The sequence below is a fragment of the Bactrocera neohumeralis genome, unplaced genomic scaffold, assembly GCF_024586455.1.
Source record: "Bactrocera neohumeralis isolate Rockhampton unplaced genomic scaffold, APGP_CSIRO_Bneo_wtdbg2-racon-allhic-juicebox.fasta_v2 cluster09, whole genome shotgun sequence".
Taxonomy (NCBI): domain Eukaryota; kingdom Metazoa; phylum Arthropoda; class Insecta; order Diptera; family Tephritidae; genus Bactrocera; species Bactrocera neohumeralis.
The window spans coordinates 25,070,713-25,089,926 of record NW_026089622.1 but is presented as its reverse complement, the minus strand read 5'-3'; the positions used below and the strand labels follow the sequence as shown (position 1 = coordinate 25,089,926).

The window sequence follows — 19,214 nt, the reverse complement described above, 5'->3', positions numbered from 1 at the left end:
TATTTCATTTTCTAAAAGATTATTTTATTTCTTTGTTAATAAAATCATTATCAGATATAGGGTACGGATATTGTTTTGTCCAAATAGGATCGTCAGATTTCGTCCTAATTGTGGCTTGTACTGTAGTAGTAAATGGTAATATTGAGTTAGCACCTTCATTTTGTTGCATTATTTTTTAAATTTCAGATCTATATTCTTCATTGCTTACTGTATAATTTAATTTTTGCAAAGTATTACTTTCTTTCTTGGCCCTATATTTATAACTGAGCTTGTACTCGAAAAGATTAATCTCTGCTTTTAGTGTTCTAAGTCCTTGTTCACCTAGAAGCATATCAAATTCTTCTAATGCATCAGTTTCAATAAATGTAAGCAAATTATCTAACACTGATACTATTTTTTTTGATTTTGTTATTGAGAAAACATGAAGAGTTTTCACTTTAATTGGTTTAGTTGGAATAGACTCACCTTGATTACATTTAGTGCTTATATAATTGTTTGTTGCTCCGGTGTCGATAAGAATATTTACTTCTTTGCCTGTGTTCCTGCAGTGGCGTTGCAGACACGGCAATTCATTCACTCCACTATGGTCTGAAATTCAAATTTTTTGGCATAAATCCAAAAATAATTTTTTCTTATTTCAAAAAAATAGGTACGCAGTTTTCATTGAGACATTTCAGTGGCTTAAAATATACAAAAAATTATTTGGATATGGCAACTCTGTTCTAAATATGAGCTGTAAAACATGATGCTTCTGAAGCAACAACAAGCTTGTAAACAGTTCAGTAAAATATTGTAAGAAAACAGCTGTTCGTTAATAGTTAAAAAGGAAAAAAAAGAAATAAATTTATAATGGAAGTATATAAGAAAGGTATCTATTTTTTAACTTAATGGAAAAAATTTGGTTTATTGTGTTATGTCTGTATAGTGTGGAGGTTTGTTTGATAGTTTTTTAACCGAAAATTTCGTATTAACCTGTGTTCTGTGAAGTGAAAGTTGTGTGTATTGTCCCGTATTGTTCCAGATTTTTATGTTCGGTGGAAGTTTGGGGTATGTTCTTTAAAATCATGTATGTAACATTGACCCGTTTTTGCCTCATTTAAGTATATTTGTAATTTTCAGCAACTTTTAAATTCCAACACGAAGAAATGCTTGGAGTTTGGATAGAGGGCGATCGCAAAACTAATGTTGTTTCGGATTGGGTTTTTAAAAAAATTAATACTAATGATTTAAGTTTAAAGAAAAAATATGAAATAAGAAAAAAAATACAAAATTTATTAGCATATGTTAGCCAAAGTTTATCAAAATGTAATCGTATGGTTAATAGATTTTAAGAGAAATACCCCCAGCGGGTTTCCGCAACGCCTATTATTGAAATTTCTGAGAATGGTTTTGAAAAATCCTGTTCAAGTAAAGCAGGACGACCAAAGGTTAGCTTCACAGATGCAAAAGATCGGCTTAAGAGGAAGCTGGCAAACAATGACGATATTGATTTTTTGATTCATGCAGCTACTCTGGCGGCAAAAAAATCAAAACAAATTGATTTAGTATTTATTTTAAAGAAAACTGCACATCAAGCAGAACAAAGCGAAATAAGAAAAGCTCTTACCTCCAAAAAACCCGAAGCAGTTCCACTCACTCCGGAAGAAGCTCTCGCATTTTTACTTGAAAATGATTTAAGCAAAAGACAATATATCAACATGAGGTTGTTAAATAAAGAACGGAATTGCAATATATATCCAAGCTATGAGGAAGTAATTAAAAGCAAGCTACTTTGCCGGCCTATGGAGATATCTGTGTCGGAGTCTTCAGCAGAAGTATCACTGCAAAATATCTTAGACCATACCGCACAACGCACTCTTTTATTCCAAAAAGATGTTTTGCACGTCATGGCAGAAATTTCGAATGTTGTTATAATTGCTAGCTATGGGTTTGACGGTACAAGGGGACAAAGTATGTTTAAACAAAGGTTTGAGACAAGTACACCTCAACTGGGCAGTTCTGGCAAAATTATTTGGAGGAATCGCACTACGCAATCAGTGTGGTTTTGCAGGCCATTAAAAATGCAATTAGCAAAAGAATCTACAGCTCTAATTCTATCAGAAAATAGTCAGCTAGATGTGCAAATATCTTTTTTAAATCCATTTGAATATTACCTTGATAACGGAGAAAAAATTATTGTCAATTATGATTTGCATATGACTTTGATTGATGGAAAAGTACTAAATGTTAAAACAAACACCAATTCTAATCAAAAATGCCCAATATGTGGTGCTACGCCAAAACAATTCGTAACAACTAAAAATTTTAATTCTGATATTTTTAAACCCAAACTTACATCCTTAGATATGGTATTAGCCCACTACATGCATGGATTCGAGTATTTGAATTCGTTGTACACATTGCTTATAGAATCGAATTAAAAAAATGGCAAATAAGGGAAGCTTCAGATAAAGAAGCATTCCAACTTCGTAAACAAGAAGTACAAAAGAGGTTTTGTGAAGAAATGGGCCTTCATGTAGATAAGCCTAAAGCAAATGGTGGTGGAACATCAAATGACGGCAATACTGCCAGGAAAGTATTTAACAATTTGGAACTCCTTTCTTTAATTACAAATATTGATATAGAAATTTTGAATAACTTTAGAGTTATATTAATTGCTATTTCCTGCGAGTATCCTATAGATACCACAAAGTTTGAAGATTTTTGCAAAAGAACTGCCTTCTTGTACATGGAAAAATATTTATGGTTCCAATGTTAGCAACAGTTCATAAAATATTTGTTCACGGCTCACAGATTATACAAAATTGCGTAATGCCTGTTCGTTGTTTTGGTGAAAATGCGTCAGAAGCTCGAAATAAATTATACAAGAGAGATCGCAACGCACATCCAAGAAAAAATACAAGAAAAAATAATATGACTGATGTTTTCAATAGAGCAATGGATTCTTCAGACCCCTTCTTTCAAGCTTGTCTTTATCCGCTAGAGAAAAATTTCGGAAAAGAGAGAAGCTACCAGAAAAAGTAATACAATTGCTTACACCTTCAAGTGAGCTTCAAATTTTCAACCACTTGCCAGGGGGATCTGAATACGATTCGGATAATTCTGATTTCGATATATCGGAAGCAGACGTTGTGGAGAACGCTTTAGTTTTAGATACGGAAGACTGTGATTTCGAATGATTTGCTTGGTACATATAACTTTTTATATTATATTCAAGGGAATTTAATAATTCTGTAACTTCTCTCTCATTTCAGATATACAGTCAGTGTTATTATAAAAATAATTGTTTCAGTAAAAACATATGTATAAATATTTGGATAATAAAATTATTTGACCACTTTTGCCTATCATATGCAAATTTTTCATTTTACGAAACCAAATTTTTACTATAGGTCCAAGGGAGGTACTCCTAGGGACTGGCCGATTTCAAATATTTTTGGTATCTTCGATGCGTATTACAAGAATAACATATTAGCCAATTTTCGTGAAGATATCGCAATCTTTGGAGCTGAAATTCAAAAATTTTTACTATAGGTCCAAGGGAGGTACCCCTGGAGAATGACCGATTTCATCCATTCTTGGACTTTTTCTTAACTAAGTCGTATATAACCTGTATGCGAAATTTCAATTGCCTAGTACCACTCTTTCTAATTTATGCCAAAAAATTTGAATTTCAGACCACAGTGCACTCGCTTGAGAAAAACAAAGCCTGTCTTATATTCATAGTCGCTATGTTGTGGTGTGAGAGAGCCTAGTTTTTCTTCCTGTATTTGGTTTAATCGTTGTATCTTCTCTGGTGCGTTGTAATTGCGAGATGAAGGATTTTGGTGCCTCTTCTGTGGATCTCCTCGAATTGGGTTATTTGGAGGTAATCGTTGCATTTGACGGTTATAGCTGTTTTGTAAAGGTGCAGCGTTGAAGTTGGTGGGTCTTCTGTATTGCTTCTCACGTTTGACATGTATCATTTACCAGAAAAAGTTGATATTTCGTGGTACACCAATAAGGTAAGACCGTACTATGCCAACCCAATGAGATGCAAAAGCTGTCAGCTTCTCGGTCACACGACAAAGCGATGCAGTAAAGCCCCTGTATGCGACACATGTGCCCTTCCACCTCACACTTCATTGCCTTGTTCTCGTTCTTTCTGCATTAATTGTTCAGGTAGTCACCCAGCTTCTAGCAAATCATGTCCCAAATTTGTACAAATGAAAGAAATAATAAAAATAAAAACAGATAACAAATGCTCCATGCGTGAAGCAATAAGAATCCAAAAAATGCAAATACCTACCACCTTCAATGAGAGTTCCACTTTATACTCTCGCATGATAAAGTGATAATCGAGATTTCATTATCCGTTATTTACATATTTTTCAAATACCGTATTTGTGTAAAGTTTTATTCCGCTATCATCATTGGTTCCTAATGTATATATTATACAGAGAAGGCATCAGATGGAATTCAAAATAGCGTTATATTGGAAGAAGGCGTGGTTGTGAACCGATTTCACCTATATTTCGTACATGTCATCAGGGTGTTAAGAAAATATTATATACCGAATTTCATTGAAATCGGTTGAGTAGTTCCTGAGATATGGTTTTTGGTCCATAAGTGGGCGAGGCCACGCCCATTTTCAATTTTTCAAAAAAGTCTGGGTGCAGCTTCCTTCTGCAATTTCTTCCGTAAAATTTAGTGTTTCTGACGTTTTTTGTTAGTCCGTTAACGCAATTTTAGTGATTTTCAACATAACCTTTGTATGGGAGGTGGGCGTGGTTAATATTCGATTTCTTCCATTTTTGAACTGTATATGGAAATGCCTGAAGAAAACGACTCTGTAGAGTTTGGTTGGCATAGCTATAGTAGTTTCTGAGATACGTACAAAAAACTTAGTAGGGGGCGGGGCCACGCCCACTTTTCCAAAAAAATTACGTCCGAATATGCCCCTCCCTAATGCGATCTTTTGTGCCAAATTTCACTTTAATATCTTTATTTATGGCTTAGTTATGATACTTTATAGGTTTTCGGTTTCCGCCATTTTGTGGGCGTGGCAGTTGGCCGATTTTGCCCATCTTCGAACTTAACCTTCTTATGGAGCCAAGGAATACGTGTACCAAGTTTCATGACGATATCTCAATTTTTACTCAAGTTACAGCTTGCACGGACGGACGGACAGACGGACGGACAGATAGACATCCGGATTTCGACTCTACTCGTCACCCTGATCACTTTGGTATATATAACCCTATATCTGACTCTTTTAGTTTTAGGACTTACAAACAACCGTTATGTGAACAAAACTATAATACTCTCCTTAGCAACATTGTTGCGAGAGTATAAAAACAATACCAATACCCTAAATAACCAAACAACAGAAAATGAAACAAAAGAAAACAAAACCACTTCACATATATCAAACACAACAACTACCACATCAGTCGATGACTCATCAGCACACAATATGCTTTCCTCCTTCCTTTCCCATCTCTCTTCCCCTGCATTAACCCAGCCCCTCTTCCCACCTTTCACAAACCCACAAATACCAGAGTAAATGATGCGAATTTTGCAATGGAATATGAACGGTCTTCTGAATAATTATCCAGATTTAAACATACTAATCAATGAATTTTCGCCGGATATTATATCCATACAAGAAACACATATCCCATTCAATAAAAAGCTACACGCACCTAATAAATACGATAGTTATTTTTATAATACCACTCAGAACACTTCCTGCAAGCAAGGGATTGCTGTCTTCATTAGAAAGAGCCTAAACCACAAAGAAATACCAGTTTCCTCCAATATCTCTTGTTTAGCAATCGAAGTAGACATTGGCTTCAAAATTACAATCATCAACTGCTACATACCCCCACATCAAAGCTCTAACGCTAGAGATATATCGGATGTTCTCAATTTTGCTACCCCCATCATCATTATGGGCGATCTCAATGCATCGAGCCCATTATGGGGTTCCACGGCTACAAATAAAAGTAGGGAAATAATAGGAGATATAATTTTATCTCATGACCTTATCGTTCTTAACGACGGCTCACCCACACACTTTTCAACACATGGAACATTTACCCATCCCGATTTTATTTTTGCTTCCGCTACTCTAGCTCCCAAACATACCTCCCTTATCCTTGATGATCTCCACAACAGCGACCACTTTCAAATCATCACTTCCCTTTCCACTCCCAAGTCCTACAACGTGAAGCCCAGGTCGAAGTTCTTGGCAGACTTTCCATATCTCTCTCCAACAATAAACCACCCTGTCATAATATAAATGCCGAAACTACTGCAATAAAATCAATTATCTTTTCTGCCGCTCATTTAACCATTCCCCAATCCAGCACTAAAAAATTTACAGCGAAATTGCCTTATTGGTCAAACTTACTCGCTATCCTTAGAAATAATAAAAAGCGCTTGTGGACGAAATTCAAACGGAATAGAACCGATAACAACCTTATATAATATAAAAAAGCCAATGCCGTGTTTAGGAAGGAGCTTAAGTCGGCCAAAAGAATATCACTAGAAAATATTACATCTAACATAAACCCATCTTCGAGCCCCAAACAAATTTGGTCGGATATAAAAGCTCTTAGAGGATGTAATAAACGTTTTGGTTTATCGCATATTTACACAGACCAAGGGCCTTTATACTCACCCCAAGATATCGCAGAAAAATTTGCAGAAACATGGTCATCTCTTTCCGAAAATTCCCTTTTCCACACCAGTTTCAACTCACTAAAAAATCAAGTCATTACTGAACCCTATAATAACCCTTCACCCTCCCCAAAAGCTCTCTCGATTACCACAATCCGATATTATTACCGATATTACCACAAGCGAATATGACATCACGATCTCGGCACTAGCAGGAAAAATACCAGGCGCTGACAAAATATCCTACCCATCCTAAAAAACATCCCTAACCCCATTAAAAGTAGACTCGTTAACCTCTACAACAAAATTCTTAACTCCGGAATATATCCCCAACAGTGGAAAGTAGCCACAATCATACCCGTCCCAAAGCCTAACAAACCCACTTCCCACATAGAAAATTATAGACCCATATCCCTCCTCCCCTGCATGTCCAAAGTTTTAGAAAAAATAATTTCTACACGAATCATGTGGTATGCTAGAGCTGATGACCTTATAAGCCCTAACCAATTTGGATTTCAAAAAGGATTAGGAGTTATTGATCCACTCCTATTCTTCGAGCATTTTGCCTCTACGGCCTTAGCAACTCGAAACCACGTTTCCATATTAAGCTTGGACTTTGAGAAGCCTTTCGATAGGGTTGGAGCACATATAGTGCTCAACGAACTAAAGCGTTGGAAAATTGGCACCAAAATTTACAATATTGTAAAATCATTTTTATGTAATCGCAAGTTTGTTGTCTGCGCCAACAGACACCAATCTCTAATATATAATCTCTAAACCGGCATACCCCAAGGTTCCCCCCTTTCAGTAACTCTTTTCATCATAGCGTTTAACAAAGTTACTTCTATAATCTCCTCAAATCCAAGGGCCGAACATTTCGCTTATGCAGACGATGTCGTAATTTTCACAAAAATCAAAGATCTGCAACAAGTTAAGCATATATTTTTTGCTCCTTTGAAGTTGGTCGCCTTGTCGTGGCGAAGGGGCTTAAGTAAGAGTAAAGTGTGCATCCCAAAGGAAACGCACTCTAATCTTACGAACTAAGAGGGACACTTCATAATTCCCACAATAGTGATATGGATGAATAAACCCTAGGTTTTACGCCCATCTCCTATTGCGGAAGTATGAGGATACCCGAACCAACACCACCTTAAGCCAAGGTGTCGAGGGCTGAATGGTCAGCGATGGGTAATAAATAGCTGATCGCGAACGGTCCCCTCCGATGCCCGGGCGAGGTCGGAGGTATAAAAGCCTTCTCTCCGTAAACCGGCTCTGCGGACGAGTGACCAACCCTTTCCGGATTACTCGTGGGACCAAATATGAACGGAAACAATAATTCAACAACAACAACAACCAAATTGACGACAACAGCAACGACTAAGGACATGAACTATCGGAATCCTATTACGGAATCCGATGAAGACGAACTACTAGCCTCCAGCCAGGAGACGAGTGTGAGTACTACCGGACATACCAACCAAAGTACACCGGTAGACACAGCAGTGAAAACCACAGATGTAAGGGAGGAAGCGTCCACCTCCAAGGCTGCCATGAGCACCAACCAAAGTGCACTGGCGGCTAAAGGAGAGAAGAAAAAGAAGCGCAAGAAATTCCAAAATCAGCTTAGGAAAAACCGGTACCAGAGGACAGTCTTCATACTAGGGAAGATAGCCAAAGACCAGGCAGCCGGTACCCCAGTTGATGAGGCTGAAATAAAGCGCCTCAAATCCATTGTAGAGGAATATGATGGCTACCTGAAAAGGAAGCAATCACAACCTCAAGTAGAGAGCAAACGAGAGAGCACTTCTCAGAAGAGAAATCGCTCCATCGCAGAGGTACCCGGAACTCAGCCCAAAAAACCGAGCAACAACGGCAAGGCATTTCTGCGATGTAGCCAGGGATAGCCTGCAGGTGGCCATTATAGATGGCAGTGAGAGAGATGGGTGGAGATCGACGTCAGATTGTCGAGTATGCTGCTGAGCTATGTACTCGACAATCCTGCGGGTCCTCACTCGGAGTTTGACTCCTCTGAGACCCTCAGGGGCTCCAGGGTCATCAAGTGCGCGGACCAGGCCTCGCTAGATTTCCTGACGGGTAGTATTGCTAAAATTAGCAACGCCTTCGTAGGCCTCCAATTGAGGCTTATACCCGCCTGGGACATTCCAAAGAGACCTCGTGCTCGCATTTGGTTACCCCCTCTAGAAGAGCCAGGCGAAAAACTCCTGAGGTGCATTAAGCTGCAGAACAGATCTATACCAGGTACAGATGAGTGGCAGCTAATCAAAGAGGAAAAACCTAATAAAGCAAGCAAGCCAATACTAGTGGCCATTTGTGATGAGTCCATTGAGGCTCTGAAGAAGACTGACTACAAAATCAGCTTCGGAATCCGCAAAGCCAGACTAAAAATCTTCCAAGGCGACAAAGCGGCTGACGAAGACGACACGGAAGAGGTCGACGACGTCAGCCAGTTGCTAAGGAATGTGGGCATCGAAGAAACCCGAGATGCCCAATAACATAAGATGCGTACAGATAAACCTGCAGCACTCGAAGAGTGCTACAGAGAATCTGACAACCCTCGTGAACGAGAGGTGCATCGACATCAGCCTAGTACAGGAGCCCTGGGTCAATGATGATACCATTAAAGGGCTAAACAGCAGCAACCATAACCTGTTTTACACACGGAACAGAGGTAAACCTAGGGCATGCATTCTTATCAATAAAAGTATAAATGCATTTCTTTGTCCTAATTACAGCACAGCAGATATCACAGTGGTACAGGTGGAACAGAAGGAAAAGCCCTTCTTCTTGGTCTCGGCCTATTTGGCCCATGACGAAGACTTACCACCGGCCCCGCTTGTCAGACTAGTAGAGGAGAATAGGAAGGATGATGCAAACGCAAGGCACACCGTATGGGTTAGCTCCAATATAAACACCAGAGGTGAGTCACTCTTGCAGTATATTTTGAATAGTAATCTAAGTATTTGCAACAAGGGCGATAATCCAACTTTTATTTTCCCAAGCTCGGATAGGTTCCCAGGGTGGGAGGAAGTGCTTGACTTCACGCTATCAACAGACATAGACAGTCTCGTTGTGGATAACTGGAGGGTATTCGATGAGCCTTCCATGTCGGATCACTCCTGGATACTCTTCAGCATCCGCGAGAAGTACAGTGCGCCTCTCACTTACAGGAACCCTAGAAGAACGGCATGGGGAAAATTTACCAGTATAGCAACAAAATGCCTTGAAAAGGGAGGCAATAAGAGCATGAGAAATCCTGAGGAATTAGATTCAGAAGTAGAGAAGTTGGAAAAAATCCTAACCACAACTTTTAATAAATCTACTCCGCTAACAGTTTTGAAAAAGAGAAAGTCTCTTCCTTGGTGGAACAGTGAACTCAAGAATTTGAGAACACAACTAAGGAAGCCTTCCTAAGAGTTTTAGAACCAAAATCTGGCAGCCATATAAAGACAGTATGAAAGAATACAAAAAAACAGTCAGGAAAGCTAAAAAGGACTCATGGCGATCTTTCTGCACATCGATAGAAAGTTGCACAGAAGCCGCCAGGCTGAGTAAAATGCTATCAAATAAAAGATCATATTAATACTGCCTACATTAGGGCGGAGGGAAGTGATTGGACCTCCTCGGCAAAAGAGTCTCTGGAGGTACTAATCACAACGCACTTCCCTGGGAGTCAGCAAACACCTTCAACGAGGGTTCAACCAGAACCACCGTTGAACGCAGCTGATTATCAAGGCCAAATAGTAGACAAAAGCGAAATCAAGTATGCCATAAACAGTTTTGCACCATTTAAAGCGGCAGGTCCTGACGGGATTATGCCCATAATGTTGCAAAAACTGGTAGAACCAATGATTCAAAGACTTGAAAATGTATACAAAGCTAGCATTCTATTATCCTACATCCCAAAAAGTTGGAAAAGAAGTAAAGTTGTGTTCCTTCCAAAACCAGGCAGAAGAACACACGAGAATGCCAAGGATTTTAGACCTATAAGCCTTACCTCCTTTATGCTGAAGGTACTAGAAAGGCTAATAGATCTACACGTAAGAACAATAATGGCGGAGAAGTTATCGAAGTCCCAACATGCGTACATGAAGGGCCGATCAACCGAAACCCCCTTCACGAGGTGATAAGTGTAATTGAAAAATCACTACATCACAAACAATACACCATGGCTGCATTTCTAGACATAGAGGGCGCCTTCAATAACATAGAAGTAAATGCGATAATTAATTCTCTGGCACATGGTGGTATAGACGACACTGTGTGCAGATGGATACTATCGATGCTAGAATAGGAAGAGTATAGCTTCAAACGGCGCTGCAACACAAACAAGCTATGTAAGTAGAGGAACGCCTCAAGGGGGGGTCCTCTCTCCGCTTCTATGGGTTGCAGCGCTGAACGAAATACTACTCCAACTAAACGGTGGAGGAGTGAAAGCAGTAGCGTATGCAGACGATATAGTGTTGTTGGTTTCAGGCATGTTTCCTTCAACAGTCAGCGAGATTATGGAAAGAGCACTTCGTAGGTTAAACCTATGGGCTAAAAACAATGGTCTAGGAGTTAACCCGAACAAAACAGAACTGATGCTATTCACTAGCAGAACCAAAATGTCTCAGTTTCAACTTCCGGTACTAAATGGTACAACACTCACTCTATCCTCCACAGCTAAATACTTGGGGGTGGAGATTGACACCAAATTGTCCTGGAAAATAAATATAGAAAAAAGAATAAACAAAGCATACATGGCCTACTATACTTGTAAGAAAATCGTCAACAAGAATTGGGGCCTTAAACCAAGTATAATCATGTGGATGTATACGGCTGTCATAAGACCTATACTTACATATGGAGCTCTAGTATGGTGGCCAGCGCTAAACAAACAATACAATATTTGAAAATTAAATGGAATACAAAGAGCAGCATGTGCGGGTGTTACGGGTGCAATCAGGTCATGTCCGACTGATGCGCTCAATGTGATCCTGCATCAACTACCAATGGACATTTTTATTCAAAAAACAGCAGCTATTGTGGCGACAAGAATAAAAGAATTGGGAGGTTGGAACCAGCAGAACTATGGACATAGTGTAATCCTAAACAAGCTCACCATTAATAAATCAGACTACATTCTCCCAAAGCTGGATTTCAATAGACACTTCCAGGTAAGGATACCATCTAGACGAGAACGGAGAAGAGGCTCAGTAGAAGAGGAGGATACCATCACAGTCTATACCGATGGGTCCAAAATGGACTGTGTAGTAGGCACGGGGGTATTCTCCTCTGATCTTGGCATATCTCTCTCTATACGTCTACCGAACTCGGCTAGCATCTTCCAAGCAGAAGTACTAGGCATAGAAAAAGCCTGCGAAGCTCTATTAGAAAACCACGGGAATATAAACAAAGCAACTATATTTACGGATAGCCAGGCGGCGCTCCTGGTCTTGTCTTCACCCATGACAAACTCCAGCACAGTACACAACTGCAAGAGAGCACTAAGCGCAATAAAAGACAAGCTCCAACTAAACTTGATATGGGTTCGCGGCCACAGGAACATTTTCGGTAACGAAAAAGCAGACGAGTTGGCAAAGGCAGGAGCTTTCCTCAATGAATCCAAGGCGGAGCTAATACCAAGCCCGCTAGGATCGATAAAAGGAGAGATCAATACACAATTTCAGCAAATTGCAAACAACTGGTGGAAAAACATTACAAAATGCGTCATAACTAAACAATTATGGCCAACATATGACAGGAAAAGAACCAATGACTTATTAAATAGGTCAAGAAAAAGTATTTACAGAATAACAGTGGTAGCTAACAGGGCACTGGCCATTTGGGGAACATGCGTCCAAAATGGGATTGCCCTACAACGACATCTGCCGTGGCTGCGGAGTAGCAGGGAACAAGGAAACAATCTTCCACTTTCTCTGCGAATGCCCCGCTCTAGCACAGATCCGACACAAAACACTCGGAATCCACCAAGCACCAAACATTGAATGGATTTCCACCAAAAGCATATCGGACATAAGTAGTTTCATCGAAACCTCAAAATGGTTTGAGAGAGAAGGTGAAAAATAATAGCAGATACAGGAGGTTCTACGAATAGTGTATCAAAATGGCACATCAAGTGCTAATTGAGCCCGATAGGGCTGCACTCCTACCTACCTACCTAAGCATATATTTTTACAAATTCTAAATGGTATTAATAAATGGTCAGAAAGGTTTGGTGCCAATATTTCAGCAAGCAAATCCTCCAGCTTTCATATCTGTAGAAAGCACAATTGCTCCTTTCCCTCTCTTAACATATTTAACATGCAAATCCCACACACTAATACTTTAAAAATACTAGGCCTAATATTTGATAAGACTTTGTCATACAAAGAACATTGTAAGTCTGTTAGATTAAGCTTATTATCTAGGCTTAATATCATAAAATTTGTTTCTTCTAAATATAGCTTATGTCACTCAAACACAATTGTTAATGTAACAAAAGTCTTATTGTTATCTAAGATTGACCATGGACTGTCGATATACGGGCACTGTTCTAAAACCCATATCAAACTTATTTCCCCACTATACTACGCGGCAGCTAGAAGGAGTATTCGAGCCTTTCCTACTTCGCCAATAAAAGCCATTTTACTGGAAGCTGGACTACCAAATATTGCGCAAAGAACGGCACGTAACACGATGGTGCTCATTCCAAAGATATTTCAGGCCAGAAACGAATTGCTGCTTACACAGGTTAGAAATCATATTATACGCGAGCGAAAATAGGCGGAATCTATTTTTACAGTTGCTACCTCCCTCCGAGTGTACTACAAGGTGTTTATGAACAGATCCTTGATGAATTAGTCCAGGACGCCCTTACTACTACACCAAATGTAATAGCGGGCGACTTTAACGCGTGGGCAATCGAATGGGGTAGTAGCAAGACGAACCGGCGGGGTAATGCTTTGCTCAAAACGTTCGCCTTACTAGACGCTGTGCTGCTTAACACGGGAGGCAGAAATACCTTCGAGAATAATGGCCGCGGATCGATTATAGACATTACGTTCGCCAGCAACTCACTGGCTCGATCTGCACATTGGAAAGTGTGCGAATTCTACACACATAGCGATCATCTTGCCATTATGTTTGAAATCGGCAAGAAGCCGCGAAACCAAGGCAGTCTAAAAAAGCCTCGGAAAAAAGGATGGAAGGTGGAAACGCTAGATGAAAACATCTTCGACCTCATGCTGGAAGAAAAAATGGGTAGCTCAACCGACTTAGACCGACAAGCTGAAATGCTGGTAAGTCACATAAGTAAAGCCTGCGACGCGGCCATGTGTAGAAAAAGGCAAAACGCGCCCCGAAGGTCCGCATACTGGTGGAACGAGGAGATTAGCGCGCTAAGAAGCGAATGTCATTGAGCGAGACGCCTCTCCCAAAGAAGCTTGGGTACGCCAGAACAAACGAGACTGCGAGAATATTTTAAAAGAAAGCGGAATGAGTTAAAAAAGGCTATTAAAAGAAGTAAGACCTTAAGCTTCAAAGAACTATGCGAGAAGGTAGATGAAAATCCGTGGGGAGACGCCTATAAAATAGTAATGGCAAAGGTCAAGGGGGGTAAAAACCAGGCCACAGTTGGTGCCTGGTACACTGCTAGAGAAAGTGGTGAAAACGCTCTTCCCATCGCAAGAGCAGCATACAAGCAGAAGAATGCCATCAGTGGTCGAAATTTTGCCAATCGACGAGGAGGAGGTGGTAGAAGTGGCGGAAAGATTCGGCAATACAAAGGCGCCAGGACTTGATGGCATCCCAAACAAGGCGCTTAAGATTGCTGTTAAACACAGCAAGAAGGCTTTTGCGGAAATTTTTTCTAGGTGCCTAAACGAAGCCGTTTTCCCAAGAGTATGGAAGAAACAGCGCCTGGTTCTCCTCCAGAAACCAAACAAACCGGCGGGTGAGCCGAGAGCGTATAGACCACTTTGTATGATCGACACGATGGCCAAAATATTGGAGAAGTTAATCTGTAAACGTCTGGAACAACACCTAGAAGGAGAGCTGCCCGGCCTGTCTGAAAACCAATTTGGTTTCCGAAGACATCGATCCACCATGGACGCAGTCGGAAAATTGACGGACATCGCGGCTGAGGCCATAGAGGGAACCAGGTGGATGCATGGCGATAAAAAATATTGCGCAGTTGTCACACTTGATGTCAAAAATGCTTTTAACTCTGCATCCTGGCCACATATAATTAGGGCTTTAGAGGCAAGAAACACTCCAGGATAGGCTACGTGGTGACAGGTGGAGTACCGCAGGGTTACGTATTGGGTCCGTTGCTTTGGAATGTACTATACGACGGGGTGCTACGCCTACCGCTGCCAAAAGAGTCACAAATAATTGGCTATGCAGACGGCATTGCTGTGACGATAGCTGCGAAAGAGCTCTCTCAAATTCAAAACTTCTGTAATGCGATCACTGCAAAAATTAAGGACTGGCTCACTGAAACTAAGTTGCAGCTGGCTGGAGAAAAGACGGAAGCGGTGCTTATCACGAGCAGGAAAAAATTAGAAACGGTCACCCTAAATATCGATGGATACAACATCAGAACGCAAAACTCCCTGAGATACCTTGGCGTTATGATTGACACGAGATTGAATTTCAAAGCGCATATTGAAAAAGCCTGTAGCAAGGCAGCTGCTGTTACAGCGGCCCTGTCAAGAATAATGGCTAACATTGGTGGCCCTAGTCAAAGCAGGAGAGCCCTACTAGCTAAAGTAAGCCAGTCTACACTGATGTATGCGGCCCCTATATGGGGAAAAGAACTGTGCCAAAAAACTAATGCCAATAAGGCGAAGGCAGTGACCAGGCTATGCGCCATCAGAGTGGCCTGTGCCTTCAGAACAGTCTCACATGAAGCGGCCAGTATCATATCTGGTCTTATGCCTCCGGACCTAATGGCCTCAGAGTTACGTAGAGCATACCTAAAATCTAAAGTTATGAATAGGCGTCTAACAGCTGACGAGCGAAAAAAGGAGAGACAGGTTAGCCTCGAAGAGTGGCAAAGACAATGGAACGCTCCAGAAAAGGAAGATGGACGCACAGACTCATAAAAAACGTATCAGCTTGGATTGAGAGACAACATGTACAGATTCGGCCACGACGATGACACAAAATGTTCATTTTGTAGCAGTGCCAACGAAAACGCCGAGCATATCTTCTTCTTCTGTTCGAGATACGTAATGGAGAGAACTACCATCGAAGGAATAATAAAACAAAGGATGACGCCTGACAACATTATAAGCCACATGCTGCAATCGAAGTTGGTATGGGCGAAAATGAAAGAGTGGGCCGCAATAGCGATCCATGAACTCAGGATAAGAGAACGACAGCGAAGAAGCTTGAGACCAGCTGAATAACCACGAAAGGAGTTTCTGAAGAGGCATTCTTGCCCAGCTTGGTCCTGCGAAGTAATACCTAACGGTGGTCCCGCAGGTCCAAATACAAGCTAACGCAGCCGGAGTTAGGGTTTAGTACGTAGGCGTACTGCCACGCAAGTCCAGTTAGATAGTAATAATTGGGCGTGATCCCGAAAGAGGTGTATCACACTTCACAACAATACCGCAAACAGTCTACAAGCAACAACGAATACCAACAACTACATAACAAAGCCTTAGAACATTACAATAAAACTTGGGAAGTTGTGTATACAGACGGATCTAAATCCAACACAGGTACTGCGTTTGCTGTGACAAATAAGCTAGGTTCCACCATGGCAGTATATTCTCTGCCACCGTACTGCTCGGTATTCGCAGCCGAAGCAGCTGCAATACTTGAAGCGGTACTTTTTGCCTCCCGCAATGGAAAGAAAACGTTCATTTGTATTGTACCGATAGCAAATCCGCCATCGATGCTATTTAACCAATCAAACTGCATACCAATGATCCAAAAAATCCGTAACATTATTATGCAGCACAGCAATGTAATCAAAATAATGTGGGTACCTGCCCACATAGGGATCCATGGAAATGAAACTGCAGATAGAAGAGCGAAGGCAGCCTGTTGCGAGCCTCTGTATATATCTGAACACTTCACCGACAAAGATATACGTAAGCTTGTGAAACAATCTATTAGTATCACCTTTTCAAGTGAGTGGAGAGATTACAAACACCATTACAAAGACTGTAACCCTACTATGTCGAAACCATATTACGGCACTAGCTGTCCTACTAGGAATATAGCAACATTTACCCGCCTGCGAATTGGTCACACACTTGCAACACATGCGCATCTTTTGAATGGCACTACCAAACCAAACTGCCCGCATTGTGGATCCTCCGTTTTTAACGTAATGCACATTATCGACAACTGCCCAGACCTGCAACAGATACGACTTTCTTTGTTCAATAACACTAAACCATCTGACTATCTCAAAACGACAAATGACCGTAGTATTAACCTAATTGCAAAATTTGTAGCACTCTCTAAATTAAATATATAAAAATACATAAGTATAACCACTATCCTTAAGATCTTAAAAATAGATATCCTAAAAGTTGAATATTCAGTATATATCATTATTTCTTCTTTCTCATACTAAGCGCCTTTTCGTACGCAGATGCGCCGGCGAACAAAAAACAAAAAATTTCGGATGTTTGGAAGCATTTCCAACTAAATGCTGACAAAAAATATGCAAAATGCATTAAGTGCCAAAAATTATATAAAACTAGTGGAAATACTTCCAACTTAATGGACCACCTTAAGCGTGCTCATCCTCTGCACGCCGATCAGGCGAAGCCCGGCAGCACATTGAAAAATTTTTTTAAAAACGATGACATCTACGGCAATAATTCCACGCGGAAAGCAGACATTGATTTGGCGTTGGCAAGAATGATTGCTATAGATGTACAACCATTTCGCATTGTCGAAGATCAAGGACTTAGAGAGCTCCTTCGGTGTCTTGATCGACCATCTCGAAATACCATTTTGAATGTTCATATACAAAAGCTTTATGAAAATGGTAAAACTAAATTACAGGTCATTCTTAATGAAATTGAAAGCTGTGCTATAACCACTGATTGTTGGTCATCGAAGGCAAATGAAAGCTATTTGACCATTAGGTGTCATTTCATTGATGGCGATTTCAAAATACGATCGACAGTTTTAACGACATCAAAGCTCGCTAATGAACTCAACCATTCAGCTGCAAACATTTCAGTATCGTTGCGTGAGTGCGTTTGTTGTTGGAACCATTCAACACATATATAAGCATTTTATCGGGTAATAAATATGTGTCGATTTCGCATATAATTCCCATTGCATGGGGATTGCACTCAACGTTAATGAAGCTTCAATCAAAATTGAAAACTTTTGTTGGATCGGAAGCACAGTTATACTTATGCGACAAAATTAAACAGAGGCTGTTTCCATATGAATCCAGAAGTGCTACTAGATTAGACACCTTGGTAGATCCAAGATTTAAAAAAGAAGGGTTTCAGTCAGGTCAAAATGCGGCCCAATCGTCTATGTTGCTGGAAAACGAATTGGTTGAAATCGACAGAATTGCAGCTTCGTCATCGAATGACAACAGAGAGGAAACGTCGATATCAAAAAGCGTTAAAATTCCACAGATTTATGAATTTTTGACAGAGAAGCTATCCAGCAAAGACAAATCCAACAGAGCGGATGCTATCATCACACTACGCGAATACACTGAAAAACCCAATGAGCCGCTAGATGTAGACCCATTGGAATACTGGATTTTTCTCCATTTTGTGTAACGCTTATATAAACAAACATTTATCTCAATATCAGACTAGATCGACTGAAATGAAGTCAATGCAAATCATGGCATGGAAATATTTGTGCATTCCGGCAACTTCAACGGAGTCTGAGCGTATGTTCAGCAAAGCTGGAGAATTAGTCTCAGACAGACGAACAAGACTGAAGGAAAAAAAGTAGATATGTTGTTATTTATCAACAAAAATCACGAAATGTGCTAATATTGATCTCTTTAAAACCACTGAGTGGCTCTTTGATCTCCGTTTTAACATAAACTTAAGCTCTCAACTTATGTTGTAAATGAATTTATTAATGTTTTTTTTAATATGAAAATAAATATGAGTTATTTTGTTCTTGGAAAGACAGGTTTTTTATAATGCAATTGATTTTTTTTCAAGATATTTTTTTATGAACCTTTGAAGTACGATAGTACTATCGATAGTTTCACACCTCTATCATCCAGTAACACGTATAAAGGCCTCTGGTCTGCATAAGTGGAGTCCAGTCGATGTATTATCGAGTAAAAATTTAACTTTGTGTTGTGGTTAATTAATATGTCGGCTGCCTTTCCTTGAATATTTGAATGCAGTATCGAGAGTGCAGTGTAATATGTTGGGGTTGTGGCATATTCTTTTATGTTCTCCATGTGCGTCCACGCACGTTTCCTCCAGGATCTGTACTGATTTGGCTTGCAATCAACGAGCTGTTCGATAGTCCTTATATTCGATTGCAGACCATGTTCTAGCATAGCCACCCTTTCTCGGTTTTCTGTTAGA

At 40.2% G+C, this 19,214-nt stretch overlaps 2 protein-coding genes across 10 annotated transcripts in view; both read left to right on the top strand.

Moving 5' to 3' along the window:
* Positions 1-3,564, top strand: part of LOC126764112 (uncharacterized) — a 423,412-nt gene extending 419,848 nt beyond the window's left edge. Inside the window, exon 2 of the mRNA XM_050481908.1 lies at positions 3,535-3,564. The gene's annotated coding sequence lies outside the window, so the exon portion shown is untranslated. The remainder of the gene's footprint in view (positions 1-3,534) is intronic.
* LOC126764053 (uncharacterized) overlaps positions 1-19,214 on the top strand; it is a 917,515-nt gene that overhangs the window by 68,023 nt on the left and 830,278 nt on the right. The window lies entirely within an intron of this gene.